General features: G+C 41.5%; 2 long non-coding RNA genes across 3 annotated transcripts in view; one reads left to right on the top strand and one right to left on the bottom strand.

The window, feature by feature from the left end:
* The window catches only part of LOC308468382, a 64,983-nt gene that overhangs the window by 47,493 nt on the left and 1,714 nt on the right, over positions 1 to 15,776 (bottom strand). The window contains exons 2-3 of one of the 2 annotated variants that reach the window (XR_013981621.1): positions 8,457 to 8,560; positions 6,878 to 7,440 (exon numbers count right to left, since the gene is read on the bottom strand). This is a non-coding gene — a long non-coding RNA (uncharacterized lncRNA). Of the gene's footprint in view, positions 1 to 6,877; positions 7,441 to 8,456; positions 8,561 to 15,776 lie in introns of those variants that run through there. The other variant, XR_013981620.1, reaches the window with a different exon arrangement.
* Positions 2,126 to 6,737, top strand: LOC308468386. The gene is made up of 2 exons (XR_013981626.1): positions 2,126 to 2,302; positions 6,318 to 6,737. It is a non-coding gene; the product is annotated as an uncharacterized lncRNA (long non-coding RNA).

Genomic DNA, 15,776 nt, shown 5'->3' with positions numbered 1-15,776 from the left:
TTTATAGCCTATATAGACCATACATATTTCTATATATTTAGTTCAAAATTAAATATTAGTTTCAAGCAGGCAATGAAAGTTTCTAAATATAAAAGGTGGGGCTGAAAATCTGGAGTGAAAATTACATTTCTGAAAATCTCTAATCTACTGAGTCCTATTTTGCACTGTCACCAAAAAAGATATCCTTAAAATGCAAATTCTGCTGGGATGCTGCTTGTGTCATAAGGTTGGGTCAAGAAACAAAATCAATGAATCTGAGAGAATGAGAGATAATGTATGGGATTGCCTTGTAGGAGAGGTTAAGCACAAAAGGGGAATTTTGATTTGACAAACATTCTTATATAATACCAATCAATGCTTTGTTTGTAAGAAATGACTTCATTCTGTGGGTTAATGAGATTGACAATTGGCCATGCTTAAAGAGTATTAAGGTAATGCATTGAAATATCTCAGGTTTACAACCCAAAATTGATCATTTCAGCTATTTTAAGTACAAAGGATCAATACCATCAGCTCCCCCATCCTTAAGTGCTAATAAATGCTTTAAACCACAACAACCATGGATTCCATTTGACAATTAAATTAAACACAGAATTAAATTCCTTACATACACTGCAGAAGGCTATTTGGGATAAACTCAATAACTACCCTCAATTATCAAAGTCATTGGATTCCTAACAATCAAAATATTGGCATAGACATCTCTGCATGGGCTCACTCTGGTTGCAAGACAGAAATGCTAATAAGATGAAGAATGAGTCAGGGTTTTCAAAATTGGGCTTCAAATTTCAGAAGTTTGATGACCTAGAGCAGGGATGTCCAACAGGTTGATCGTGATCTACTGGTTGATCCCCAGGAGGTTTTGGTAGATTGTGGTCGATTGCTGGGTCCCTTTCCTTAGCGTTGATAAAATAGAATCCAGCCCTGCCTCCTCACCCCACCCTCCATTGTTGCACTATTTGCAGAATGGAAGATGGAGTTTACTCGGTGAGGCTGTTGGTGAGTTGTTGTTCCCCCTTTCCCCTTGAGCTTAGGCTTGAATTCTCAAAAATTGGGGCTTTCCTCCTCCCTCAAAAAAGCTCAACAAGTTTGACCTGAGCCCCCAAAAAGGGGGTAGCTCACTGTCAGTTTCTAATTCTGTAAGTAGATTGCGGTCTCTTGGGAGTTGGCAACCCCTGGCCTAGAGGATGGACCAGGTCAATAGGATGAAGGCATAACACTCTTGGATTATAAGAAGAGCTCTGCTGGATCCATGCAAAGGCCCCTATCCAGTCCAGTATTCTCTGTCCTAAAATGGCCAACCATTGTACTTCTGAAACATGTGCATAGCATATAGACATCATGATTAGAAGCTATCAGTGGAAAGCTATCAGTTTCATTCTCTTTTCAAACAATCTTAACAGTGCAATCCAAACCCAAAATATGTTGGGATGAGAAAATTTAGATTCATTGGATCCTGGGCTTACCTGGCTGAGCCAGGGTTCCATACTGTCCAACTTTTTCCAATGCAAAATGTTGTTGGGGACTATGTGTTTTTGGGTACCACGAGACATCACAACCCCCAAAAAGAACTTTTGTCAGGGTGAGTGCACAGTGCGAGCATGAAAAGGTGGGGTGTCCCTTTTTCCCCTGGGCACTTGGAAGGTATAGGGTTCAGCTGGCATAAATCCCTCACTCCAGCTCAACTGGGGCTCAGGCAAAACTTATATCAGCATAAGTCCCCTCTGCAAAGGAGTGTTTTGAGGGGAGTGGTGTGGGGGAGATGGGGCAAGGAGGTACTTACACCTATTTCAAACCCCATTCAGCTCAGTCATGTGACCTATGACCCATTCCTCAAAACAATCACCCACAATCACCTGCTGGCTCAGACAGGAGTAGCCCTACCCAGAGACTCCTAAGCAGCATTTAGAATGGGGAAACTTACATTGGTGTGAGGTACTTCCGCTTTCTTTAGTTAGGATTGCTACGTTAGTTGGAGGTCATAGCTTTTGGGATCTGGTGGTAACTTTCCTGATCTGTGGTATATATTCTAGCTGAGTTTCTATTACTTTGGTTTTTCAGGAATTCCCTAAGCTTTGCCTTTTAACTTCCATTTTACTAAACTTCTCATTTCTGAGAAGTTGCATTTTTCATTTGATAGCACTGTGACCACTGATCCAACAACATGCCTCACACCAGGTCTTGGGCAACACTTCAGGCCGAGTCCATCCCCCCGGATTGGTTCCTTTGTCAACTGTCTTCAGGCAGAGCACTCTAGACATTTGTTGAAACTGGAGCATGCATTTATTGAACATATTTGAAGGTAACTAACACCAGCCATTTTGCTTTTTATTATTTTTTTAAAAAAATAATATTTATTAGTAGTTTTCAGAATTATAAGAAGGAAAAAAACATTAAAAAACAACACTATAATAGACAAAAAAAGAAAAAACACAAAAACCAATACAACAATACAACAAAAAGATAAAAAGAAAAAAGAAAACAACACAAATCCCAAATTACATATCTAAAACTTCCATTTGCTTGTTTCATTGACTTCCTCACACCTCCCTTTTTGTATTCTAGTTTAATTAGTTATTTCAGCAAATTCTTTCCATCTTTCTCAATTTTTGTTAAAAAATTTATCCTAACCTAATTTAATCTAATAATTAACTCAACCAATCCTTTCCATCTTTCCCCGTATTCTATTATTCACATTACCTTAATTAATTTAACCTTAACTTACCCTAAAACACCTTAAAGCTTGAATCTTAGTTATCAAATATACATTACTCCTGATATCATTTCTGCTAAAGTCATATAGTTTCATTCCAACATTTTCCCTAATATTCATTAATTTTTAGCCAATTCCCCAAATAGAAAATTTTCTTTATAAATTTTCTTCCAATCTTCATCCAACGTCCCTTCTTCCTGGTCTCGGATCGTGTCAGTCCTTACTGTCCATTCCATCTAGTCCATCAACCTGGAAGCCTTATGTCCGAGGCCCTTAAGTCTCTTCCATGTCCCTTCTGCAATTCTTCTTCTTCTTGTTTATGCTTGCCCTTTTCCTTGTCTTTTGTTGGTCTCTTTCTTAGTTTCTTTCCTTTCTCATTGAGGGGTAGGCCTCTGGGGTATTCCAAGCCAAAATTGTCTCCATCTCCCTTCATCAAACCCACCCATTCCCCACAGTTCCACTCCCCACAATCCTCAATATAGTCCAAAAAGTATTTAAAAACATATTCCAAGGTCTCTCCAACGTTGGGAACCTCCTCAACTCCAGACGCCCCCTGGCCCACCCCAACTTCAATCTTCAATGACAGCGGCTCATACTCCTGTAGGGCCTCGGGACTCTCCATTTGTATTATTTGGGGTGCAACCGCATCCTCCTCCATTATCTTCTGCACTTGCCCAGTCAGTACAGATTCATGAGTTGGTCCCTGGATAATTTCTGTATCAATATTCCCTGTTTGCCCACAGTTATTAACTGCAACAGTCAAATCCATTTTCTCATTCATCAAGTCCATCTTCTCATGCATCTGTTCCAGCAGGGCACTTGTCTTGCATAAGGCAAGCACCCATTCTTCTTTCCAACTCATCTTTAGTCAAGGTCAGAAAAGCCTGTTCCCACGGTCTTAATCTCACATCTGTTGAGCCCTCAAATGTACTGCAGCAACAATTTGACAAGCTCCCTCTAGAGGAGGCAATTTCTATTTGTATCCATTTTTTTGTTAGGCAAGTCCAACAAAGGAAAATTACTTTCGTTTTTCAGATATTTTTCAGATATTTTGTTTCTTTAAGATGCAAAAGGCAACATTGGAATCAGCTTGTTTCTCTTCTTTAGCTATCTGTCAAAATATTCCATTGACAGTCAATGAACCTCTCCAACAATTTCTGTCTCTGACACCCCGTTCCCAGGTTAGAGACGGTGGAAACTTATCCTTCTTCACTCCCTCTCCTGCTAGGGTTCCCCCCCTTTTCTCCTGCTTCCAAGGGGGTTTCAGTAATTCTAAATGAAGGAAATTTAGACTTTTTTGACAGCTTTCCAGGCTTTAGCTTACAAAGTTTTTGCTTTAGTCTATATACAAAAAGCGGAAGGCAGACTTACTGTTTTGAACCTTCCCGCTTCGTTGCCAAATTAAGAAATTTCTTGATCCAATTTTCCGTTTCTACTCACGGGTACTTGTTTTAAATCCAATTGTCCACAGGAAAAAGTCAGCGCTCTCCGGCAATGGCTGTGCGGCTTCACTCCGTGAAAGTAGCAGTCAGTTCACAGCACCGCGCTTCTCACCCCACTTCGCTCCGGAGCCCCTAAATGGGATTCTCTGCGAGTAGAGGGGCGCTCCTGGTGCCCTGCCGAACCCCACGTTCCCAGGCTTCCTCCGCCTGGGATTTCTAGCGGGTCCCCACCTTCGCCGCAGCGGGAAGACCCAGTTTCCACGGAGCCCGTTCCTCCGAACGGAGGAACTCCGCCATTCACCGATGGCGCTGACCCGGAAGTCCCAGCCATTTTACTTTTTAAGAGATTTTACATTTTAAGAGATTTTACTTTCTTGGGTTCCATGATCACTGCAGATGGTGACAGCAGTCACGAAATTAAAAGACGCTTGCTTCTTGGGAGAAAAGCAATGACAAACCTAGACCGCATCTTAAAAAGCAGAGACATCACCTTGCCAACAAAGGTCTGTATAGTTAAAGCTATGGTTTTCCCAGTCCAGTAGTGTTGTATGGAAGTGAGAGCTGAACCATAAAGAAGGCCAATCGCTGAAGAATTGATGCTTTTGAATTATGGTGCTGGAGGAGACTCTTGCAATAAGATCAAACCTATCCATTCTTAAGGAAATCAGCCCTGAGTGCTCACTGGAAGGACAGATCCTGAAGCTGAGGCTCCAATACTTTGGCCACCTCATGAGAAGAGAAGACTCTCTGGAAAAGTCCCTGATGTTGGGAAAGATTGAGGGCACAAGGAGAAGGGGATGACAGAGGACGAGATGGTTGGACAGTGTTCTTGAAGTTACCAACATGAGTTTGACCAAGCTGCGGGAGGCAGTGGAAGACAGGAGTGCCTGGTGTGCTCTGGTCCATGGGGCCACAAAGAGTTGGACACGACTAAACGACAACAAAACAACACCAGCCATTACAACAAATGTATACTTCGTCCTTGAATGCCTCCTTGATTTTCTTTTTGGCTACAAGGTCACTTTCCTACACATGGATCAGGTGGGGAGTGGCATTACTATGTTCCCAGCATTAAGTCACCAGTCTGGCATTGCTAGAGTTAAAAGATCAGATTCAAATAACAAATTGAATTGGAATGTCACAGAGCAAATCCAAAACAGCTCGGGCTACTTCCAAATGCTACAGATACAATATGAATCTTCTGGCTGCTGCACACCCCTGATATTTATCTTATTTAAGCCCAAGCATTCCAACACCCACATTTTGGCTTGTAGGCTTCTAGCCTTAGCATGTAAACATCTATATTTGTCAACCCACTCCAAATGTCAGTCCGTCAGATCTTTATTGTTTATAGCCAATGGCCATTACAATATAAATCACAAAGAAATACCAATTAAGACAATTCAAAACCAGTGTGTGGCAGCTGTGAAAAAGGCAAATTCCATGCGAGGGATCGTTAGCAAAGGAACAGAAAATACATCTGCCAATATCATAATGCTGTTATACAAATCTCTGGTGCAATTGCATTTGGAATGCTGTGTACAGTTCTGGTCACCTCAACTCAAAAAGGATATTGCAGAGTTGGAAAAGGTTCTGTAAATGGTAAATGGTCAAGAGGATGGAGTGACTCCCCAATGAGGAAAGGTTGCAGCATCTGGGACTTTTTAGTTTAGGGAAATAGGTAGGAGGTAGTAGGTAAGAAGGGACGCGGGTGGTGCTGTGGGTTAAACCACAGAGCCTAGGACTTGCCGATCAAAAGGTTGGCAGTTCAAATCCCCGTGACGGGGTGAGCTCCCATTGCTCAGTCCCTGCTCCTGCCAACCTAGCAGTTTGAAAGCACACCAGTGCAAGTAGATAAATAGGTACTGCTCCGGTGGGAAGGTAAACGACGTTTCCGTGCGCTGCTCTGGTTCGCCAGAAGCGGCTTAGTCATGCTGGCCACATGACCTGGAAGCTGTACGCCGGCTCCCTCAGCCAATAAAGCGAGATGAGTGCCGCAACCCCAGAGTCAGCCACGACTGGACCTAATGGTCAGGGGTCCCTTTACTTTACCTAGGTAAGAGGACAAGTGACAGAAGTTTTAAAAAGCATGGATGGCATCGAGAAATGGATAAAAATTCTCTCTCTCTCTCTCTCTGTCTGTCTCTCTCTCATAACACTAGGACAGACAAAAGAAAGCACTTCTTCATAGTTGAACTCTGGAACTCCCTTCCACAGAAGGCAGTGATGCCCACCAACTTTGATAGCTTTAAAAGAGGATTGAACAAATTCATGGAGAACAAACAAGGCTATCAACAGCTGCTAGCCATGGTGGCTATGTTCTACCTCCACTGGCAGAAATCGTATGCCTCTGAATCCCAGTTGCTGGGACTCACAGATGCGCAGCGTGCTGTTGTGCACATACCCTGCTTGAAGGCTTCCTAAAGGGATCCGGTTGCCACTGGGAGAACAGGATTCTGGACTACATGGACCACTGGCTTGATCTAACAGCCTTTTCTTATGTTCTTAAGAGTTAGTCAAAACACGCCATTTTTCAGAACTGCAAATTATAAATATTTAAAATTATTAAGTTTCCCCGAAAACAGATGGCATTGGGGGTTGTTGTTTTTTTAAATAGCAGATAAGGATACAATACATACATATAAAATATCACATACAAGTTATTGCAATCACAGCACCAGCTCTTTCCTTAAAAGTAAGTGGCCTTAATAGAGAGAAAAAATTCCGAAGGGGTCATTGTAGTTAGCTGCCAGTGCTGTAGTTTCACCCTGTCTGTACTTAACAGCAGGAAAAATAAAATTGCAAGATAATAAGATAATCAAAATATTTGTAAAAAGCTTAAAAAGAATGAATGCCTTAAAATATATTCCTTAGTGCAATACAAGATTCTTCCTTCTACCAGACATGCCAAATATTCATGAATGTTGCCAAATAAACTCGTATTTAGTGGGAATATGCCAACCCCGAGATAGTTTGGTCGTATAAATCACAAACAGCCCCCAAGCAGAAGCAAAGATGGAAGGGTCCACATCACCCCCGGTGGCATGCATTTTATGAGTCAGTGTTGTCCCCCCCCCCATGGCAATAAACATAACTTTTAAAAACTATAGATCCAAGGAATAACAAGACACATCCTTCCACCCTTGAGGGATCACTAGACGAGTGACAATGAACAGACACAGAACTAATTGTTGAGAAGCACATCCCCACCACATCCATTTCCATTTGGATGTTCAGAAACATTTTCAGCCTCAGTCCAAACTGAATCACATCCTCAGCTCACATCTAAAGGCAAACTTACTTAATTACATTACCTAATTTGTACTTTCCAGAATGATACAAAAACTGATGCAGCCATCCTTCAAAATTCAGTTTCCAGACAGGTAAATATTGGGTGAAATTTGCACTAAAATGTTGAAGAATTTCCATGAGGAATTAAAAATGACAACTGCAAACTGATGTGAAAATGTGGAGAACTGAACTCAAGACTAAAAAAACCTAAAAGCTAAAAGAAACTAAAATTGGCATACCTACCTATCCTTATCCCTAGCTCCTGTTGCTTTTTCCCTCAGCAGTGAGTTTAAAAGTCACATTGAAACCTCTTCTCTATTAAGCTGAAGCAGTCAGGTCATGTTCTGGTGGAGGTCATGTTTTGCACAGGCCTGACTTCTTCCAGAACATCCCCTAGTGGCTAACAAATCCAAACCTGTCCTCCTAGTTTATCTATGCATTTGACCCCCAGTTCTGTCTATCTACCTGGGCTTGGGCAGGGAACAGGTTGCGTTTCAGAGAAACAATGTAAGTTTAAGAAAGTTAACAAGCTGCTATTTGTCTAATTAGCCCAGCTTAGAGGGCTTTCAACTCATCTATTATTTGATCCTTCTAGCCAGGGATTGGAACTGGGCCCTTCTGCATGCAAGACTTGTCGTCTATCACTAATCTACAGCCTCTCTCCAGGGACCATATAACATTTATATGAAATACAGGAACTCACTTCATCAGTTGCAAGAGAAACTGTGAGCAAACTTATTTTTAAACCATATCCCCATTAAAATTTGATAGGCTCAATAGGGTCTGGGCAGGTAAACTTCCTTTGGGGATTGGAGACAGCCCCCCCACCTCAATTCCCGCATGAAGAATGCCATTTTCCTTTTGCCTTAATGATTATGCTGCCCTTCTATTGCAAGGTTGAAAGGCCTCTCTTCCCCATCTTATGATTCCTCCCATATAATTCTCCAGGCCAGACTCATATAACTTATCTATATATGAAATCTCACAATCTGACAGGTTGCTAAGCTCACCTGGAAACGACTTTCTTTCTGCACAATCTCTTATGAATATCTTCCATTTCATTGTCTTTAGAAGAAGCCGCAGCCAAGTTAAGCATAGCAATTGTTAACAGATTCTGTTGAGAGAGAGAAAAAACACCGCTTGGATCTCTCAGTTGCACCAATGTATTTGTCATTTTACTATGCAGTGCCTAAAATGGTGAGATGTATCTGTTGTTCTTTTGGGTGGAACCACTACCAATCTGCTGGAAGGAATGAATTTTAACTAGAACCAATGCATTTCAAATTCCCACACAATTTGGAACCACCTTGGTTGGTAGTCATTAAGATAAAAAATATATATTATACTGGTTCTCTACAAGTTTCCCTTATTTGGAAAGTGACATAGAGAAAAATAAGGGCCCAGTAGGTTATGAACCAGTTGCCAGCTTTCACAAAAATAATGAGTTTTCTTCCCATTTTAGTTGTTCCACAGAGCCTGGAATGCCTTTGGCTTGTCAAAACTTTCCTTTCTCTGGACCAATCCTATGTATGATTTAAAGGTGTGAGGGTAATTGACCGTCCTAGGATGGCAGGTAGTGAAAGAACATAGTGGACGTCTCAAAGACAATGGATAAGTTGACACACATCTAACTCAGCCAAAAATTGATTAAAACTTTGTTGAGGGATCGTAACGTTCTTCAGCTTTTTTAAAATACCCTTTTCAGAAAACCTAGCTATATTGTGCAGTTTTCTCAATAAGAATTAGAGAAGTGTATAACAGGAAAAGGAAAAACAGCTGACAATTGTTGATAACACAGATACACACAATCACCATCTATTTCTTCTCTTTCAGACCCACTTCATACCTGAAAATTTAGGAATACAACAAAATGAAAAAGAACCTGGAAATCCTGTCCTGCAGTTAAATAATTTGAACTCACGACTCCAGTTCTGGCAAAGGCTTTAATCCTCAGGTCACATTGGCACATGAGGTACGCCCGTTACAGATTACAGTGGTACCTCTGGTTACGTACTTAATTCATTCCAGAGGTCCATTCTTAACCTGAAACCGTTCTTAACCTGAGGTACCACTTTAGCTGTGCGATTTCTGTTCTCATCCTGGGGCAAAGTTCTTAACCCGAGGTACTACTTCCGGGTTAGTGGAGTTTGTAACCTGAAGTGTTTGTAACCCGAGGTGTTTGTAACCCGAGGTACCACTGTACAGGAATCATCAGGTGCATGAGAGGTTAAAGGCATGAGCTAAGGAGACTTCCGGGGTGGCGCCATCGGTAATGGCGGACTCCCTCTGATCTGGAGGGACCAGCTCCACGGAAAACGGGTCTTTCCCGCTACGGCGAAGCGGGGACCCTTTCAAAAATCACAGGCGGATGAAGCCTGTGACCATGGGACTCGGCGGGCACCTTTAGCGCCCCCCAACCCGCAAAGGAACCCACTAACGGGCTCTGGAGCGAAGAGGGGGAAGTGGCGCGGTGCTGAGAGTCAACTGCTTCTTCCGTGGAGCGAAGCTGCACAGCCGTTGCCGGAGAGCGCTGCCTTTTTCCTGGGACAATTTGGCTTTTAAAACAATCACCGTGAGTACTTAAATTTCGGACAATTGGACTCTAAATAAGGAATTGCGAGTAAAAAGGAAAATTGGACTTAAAAGTTTATTTCAATTTGGTACTGAAACAGGAAGGTCTAAACAGGAAGTCAGCCTTCCGTTTCTTTGTAGATAGATTAAAGCAAAGACATGGCAAACTAGAGTTCAGAAAATCGCTTGTAAAGGATTAACTTTCACCATTGTTGAACCCCCTTCGGAAGCAGGAGAAGAGGGGGGATTTTTTTCGGACTGTTTAAACCTGCAGAAGTGAGTGTTAAGCAAAGTAACTTTCCACCGTCTTGATCCTGGAGCGGGGTGTCAGGACTGACTTTTTTTTTTTAAGCTCATTGACCAGAGACAAACGTTTTTGACAGATAGCTAAAAGAAGAGAAACATAGTGATTCCATTGCTCCCTTTCGCATTTTAAAGGAACAAATATTGACAAAATATCCGAAAAAGGAAACTTTGTTGTTAGATCTGTCTTTAAAAGAAAAGAACAAATAGAAGTTTTTCCCCTAGAGGGAGCCTGTGAAACTGTAACCAATTCTGAATCAGGGAGCTTGCAGCTGCTACAGATTACGATCGTGGGAATAGACTTCTGACCTTGCAGGACAATGTATTCAGAAGCTCTGCTGTGTGCTCTCTGTAAAACAAGTGCCCTATTGGAACAGCTACATGAGAAGACGGACTTGATGACTGATGCGATTAGAAATTTTGAACAGGCAGTGGGAAATTATATGGAGCCCACCCAGGAATCAAATCAGGAGTGTGCCCTGACAGAACAGATGAGGGAAGAGGATGTTGCTGAAACTCGGGCGCCAGAGATGGAGGGAGCTGCGGACCAGCAGGAACATGAGTTCTTGGATTTGACAAATGAACTTGGGAAAAGCCAGATTTGGAAAGACAAAGTTTGGCTTGGTTTGGAAATGGGGTGGTTGGATAGACCCCCCTATGCAGGGATGTTTGGACTTTTCAAGTCTGGTAATGGGCCGTGAGATGTTTGGGGTTGTGGGGGCTCTTAAATTTGGAGGGACTTTGAAACATGTTCTTAAATACCACATGGAGTTTAGTGTGGACTATGGAAAAGGGGCTGATTTGTCGAGAAGGGTCAAAAACATTGTTAAGCTGGAGTTCCCACGAGTGAAAGGAGCAGGAGACAAAGGAAAATACAGCTATAAATATGAAGAAGAGCCGCGGAAGGGACATGGAAGGGACTTAAGGGCCTCGGATATAAGATTACCAGGTTAATGCGCTAGACTGATGGGATAGAGAGGACTGACAAAACCCGGGACCAGGAGGAAGAGACGCTGGATGACGATTGGATTATGGGTTTTTGTGTGCTTTTTTTATTAGGATTCTTTTATAAAATTGATGAATGTTAGAAAAATGTTGGAACGAAATTATTTGGCTTTAGCAAAAATATTTAAAGAATTATGTAAGAATATTATGGTTATGAGAAATTGGTAAAAATAAGACTTAAGTTTTAAGTTTTAAGGTTTTTTTATAGTAAGATAAGATTAAAATAGATTAAGGTAATGTAATGACAGAATATTATGAAATATGGAAAGGATTTGCTGCGACAATTAACAACTAGGATACAAAAAAAAGGGAGGAGGAGGAGGTCAAAGAAAGAAGGTAATGACAGTTAAGGATTTGAGAATATTGGATTTCTTTTTAAATGTTTGTGGTATATTTTTTTATTTTTATTTTTATTAACTTGTATTCTTTGATGTGGTTTGTTTTTTCTTTGTTTTTTCTTTCTCTTTTTCTACCTTGTTTTTTTTTTGTAATTCTAAATTTTTTTCCAATAAATATCATTTAAAAAAAATAAAAAAAAATAAAGGCATGAGCTAAGGATGAGTTAAGACATGGATCCATCAAGCAACACATTCCCTTTACCTGCTTTTTGAAGAGCAAGGAAGTCACAGCTATTGGCATGGCAAGCGACTGGAGTCCCTGGACTTGGCAAGGAAACATACACTCCTTCTTGTGGGCTGGATGTTTGTGCCAGTGCTGGTGTTCCTGTGTTTGTGGTGTCAAAGGCAGAGTTGAGGCTGGTTGTATATCAGATTTGCCCTCAGCCATCTCACCTGTAGGAGCCAAAGTCAGCTCCTTGCTGGAAGGTAGTAGTCTGACAGGAGAATGGTGAGACTAACCACTACCAGTCTTCTGGGTCCCTTCCCTGGGTTCAGATCTATGCCTCCCAGGTGCTTGGCTCCTCCCTGGGATCAGAGATCTCTTGTGACCCAGAGTCACCTTCACCTTGTTGTAAACCCTCCCTAGGGTTCCCTAATTCCAACTTGGCAAGTTCTTCACATTCCTCCGCAGGACATCTGCACAGGATTCATGATATTGAAACTGGTAGATTTGCCCATCCCTAATTCAGTATAATGTGTAGTTTGACCCCATGCGAGTTTGAAGAGGTTGAGTGACAAGGACCAGAGCCTGTCAAAGGACAAGTGAGTCATATGCAAAGTAATAGGATCCGTCCCACCCCCTACACCATAGCCTCTAGGTTTGGCACACTTAGCACAGTTTGCTCAACTCCTTTCATGGTCTTGCTTCTAGCAGGAGGAGGGGAATGGTGCTGCCTGGTTCCATAGTGTGTGCTGCCATCAATTTAATCCAGCAGCTTTTGAAGGAGGCAAAATGGGTGTCAGGAAGAATTTACAGGAACTATTAAGTTCACTTAGTAAAATTAGCAGTCTTATGCCATCACATATAAATTGATTTCTTTCCTTTTATCCTCTCCTCCCCCACTGTAAGCAAACAAACATGTTCCCTGTAAATATACATCACAACAGAGTGACAGTCACTCAGCAAGCAAAACAATTTGCTCACAAAATCCATCATTCAGTTCATTACAGGATGTCCAACAACTGCAGGCTTGGCATGTAGGGGATACAAGAGGCAGGGAGTTCTGAATACAGAGTGCAATTCCTTTAAGGAAGCCAGAAGAAGAGGTTGCCTGAAAGCACTCTCTCAGTTTCTGTTTTCTTGCCCTGGTTCTCCTCACCACCCTGATTACTGCAGGGATAGCCAATGCCTATCCTTCTGTATCCTTATCACCGACACCCATCCCTCATCACACCTTGGATGGTGAAGATAAATAGCAGGCACTCCTGGGCAATGTAGAACCCAGGCTGCTTTGGGTTTTACGTCACATGGGAAGTCTACATAAGTCAAGGAGGCTCTCTACTGCAGACCTTCACTCTCCAACTCATGAAGGACAGTTGGGCCAAGCAGAAGGGAGATAATGCAAAGGGCAAGGCTGGTTACTGCACCCCAGCTCTCCACTCGCACAAATCTTAACCATGTGAGGCTTTGAATGCCTGGACAGGGCCATAGTGAATAATGAAAGCATAAAAATGTAGGGCGAATAAGGACAGCTTGAGATAACTGTGGTGAAATGTACATACTTAGAAAGGTAAGAGTGAGCAAAGGGTAAAGCATATTACTTTAGTACTGGAGGGCGATAAGCTTCAAAACAAAACTCTTTTAATGCTACTTACTGACCCATTTCCACCCCTATTTCCATCATTTCACACTAAAGGTCAATGTGTATCCAGATGGACTGCTAAATGTCCATATCTCTGTGTGGGGTGGTGGTGAGGGTATGAATTGCTTTCCAGACTTTTCTTGCACACAACTTCTCTAAGCCTTTTCTAAAGTAACTGCAAATATTACAAACAATTCACTGATAACAGAAACAATAACAAACATGGTTATAAAAGGGCAACAGGAAACAGAACAAAAGACAAATGAGCATTTACTATTGAGTAGGAGCACAAGCCTTGGAATGCCACAATGAGTGTTCATTCGTATGCAGATATAATTATGGATTGGTATGTAGCCTACCATTTTAAATGGCAGATTGGGGATATTTACTGATAAAAAGCAATTGATGAATTTGTAAGTTTTGATTTCTCTCTGTTTCTCTTTTTTTCAATCTTAAATTTGGTTCTCCACATTTCTGCAGCAGTTTGCATTTTTTAAATGTCCTCATTAACATTCATTTCTCCACATATATACCTAAAGGAGCACAATATCAACCTTCTCAGGCCTTATTGTGAGGCCTTGTCTGTGGTGCTTGCACTGGCTGCAGCCTGGCTGGCATTGAGCATAGTAGGGCCTTCTTAGTGGCAGCTCCCTGTGAGGATATGTGATTGTTTTCAAATGTTTTGAATAAGTTCATTTTATTTTACTTCTATTGCTTTAACATTTTTGCATTTGCAACCTGGGGGCTCTTTGGGAGGAATGGGAGGAATACAATTATTAATTTATTTGACCCATATTCCTAATATGCTCATTTATACAAGCAATCCCCCCTAACATACTGCATTTTTACAAGTTATTTTCATTAATATATACACTTGTATGGATACTTCCTTCTAAAATGTGTATGTTGTGTACCCTTTACTTAGATAACTGCAAATTTCTGAGGTGTGAATTGAAAGATAGGTTTCAAAGCCACCAAAAAGGAAAGGAAGAGAAGAAATGGGAGGAGCAGAAGGGAGGGTAGAAGTACTAAGGGTTCAAGGTGACAGGGGAAGGAAGAGAGAGGTGATCAGGAACGGGAGCCAGAGGGAAGAAAGCTTCGACAAAAGCTTTGTCTTCTTCCCTTCATTTTCTCTTGCCTCTTCATCTTCTGCAATTTTCAGCAGATGTATGTATGTATGTATGTATGTATCCACACACATGCATCCATGTGCAAACATGCATGTGTTATATGCAATATTGATATGCACTGTCTATTTCCCTTAGCAGACAGACATTTCAGGCAAGCACTACAGTGGTACCTCTGGATGTGAACGGGATCCGTTCCGGAGCCCCATTCGCATCCTGAGCAGAATGCAACTTGCGTCTGCGCGTGCACGGGTCGCGATTCACCGCTTCTGCGCATGATGTCATTTTGAGCGTCTGCGCGTGTGCGAGCGGCCAAACCCGGAAGTAACCCATTCCGTTATTTCCATGTCGCTGTGGAACGCAACCTGAAAATGCTCAACCTGAAGCGTCTTTAACCCAAGGTATGACTGTACTAGGTTGATAGTGTGATTTTAGACATGTCCTCTCAGAAATTCCGTGGGACTTACTTCAGCCCCAGTCTTTTTTGTGATGTTTTTATGGTTCAGGCTGTTCCATGTTTCATAAATGAATATAGGTAATTTTCTATGTAAACTGCTTAGAGGTTTGACAATGAAATGGTTTACAGATTTCAAATAAATATTATTATATTATATTATATTATATTATATTATATTATATCTATTTTTTCAATCTCCTAATCATGATCAAACCAATGATCAAACACCAAGTGTCCACCCTGGGCTTTTAACCAACAACCCAGTTTTTTTAATAAATGATGGGTTGGCCAGTTGGAAAAAAATAACTACTAGTTTTCTATATTACATGGAATAGAGGTTGGAAAAAGCTTTAAAGCAACCCTAAAATAAAGGAGGGGAACAAAAACTCAAGATCTAAAAGGTGCACCAAAGGTGACTTAAACTTAATTAAGCTTTCCATAAGTCGAAAAGAATAGGAACGAGGAAGGGTATTGGAAGTAGTGACAAAAAAAATTAGAGATAAGCAAACCTTGGTGGTGGTGGGGAGTTTAAACCTAAGGTCAGAGGGGAGAGGGGGTGGAAAGTTATGCTGCTAAACCTTTTAATTATTACTGCTGCGACACAGACTTAATTTTTTCCTTGTCTCGGTCTCCTGGTAGGTGGCCGGTACGAACACCATGCCTAATG

The sequence above is a fragment of the Podarcis pityusensis genome (genome assembly GCF_964106645.2).
Source record: "Podarcis pityusensis genome assembly, chromosome: Z".
NCBI lineage: Eukaryota > Metazoa > Chordata > Lepidosauria > Squamata > Lacertidae > Podarcis > Podarcis pityusensis.
This window is presented reverse-complemented; position numbering and strand designations above follow the sequence as displayed.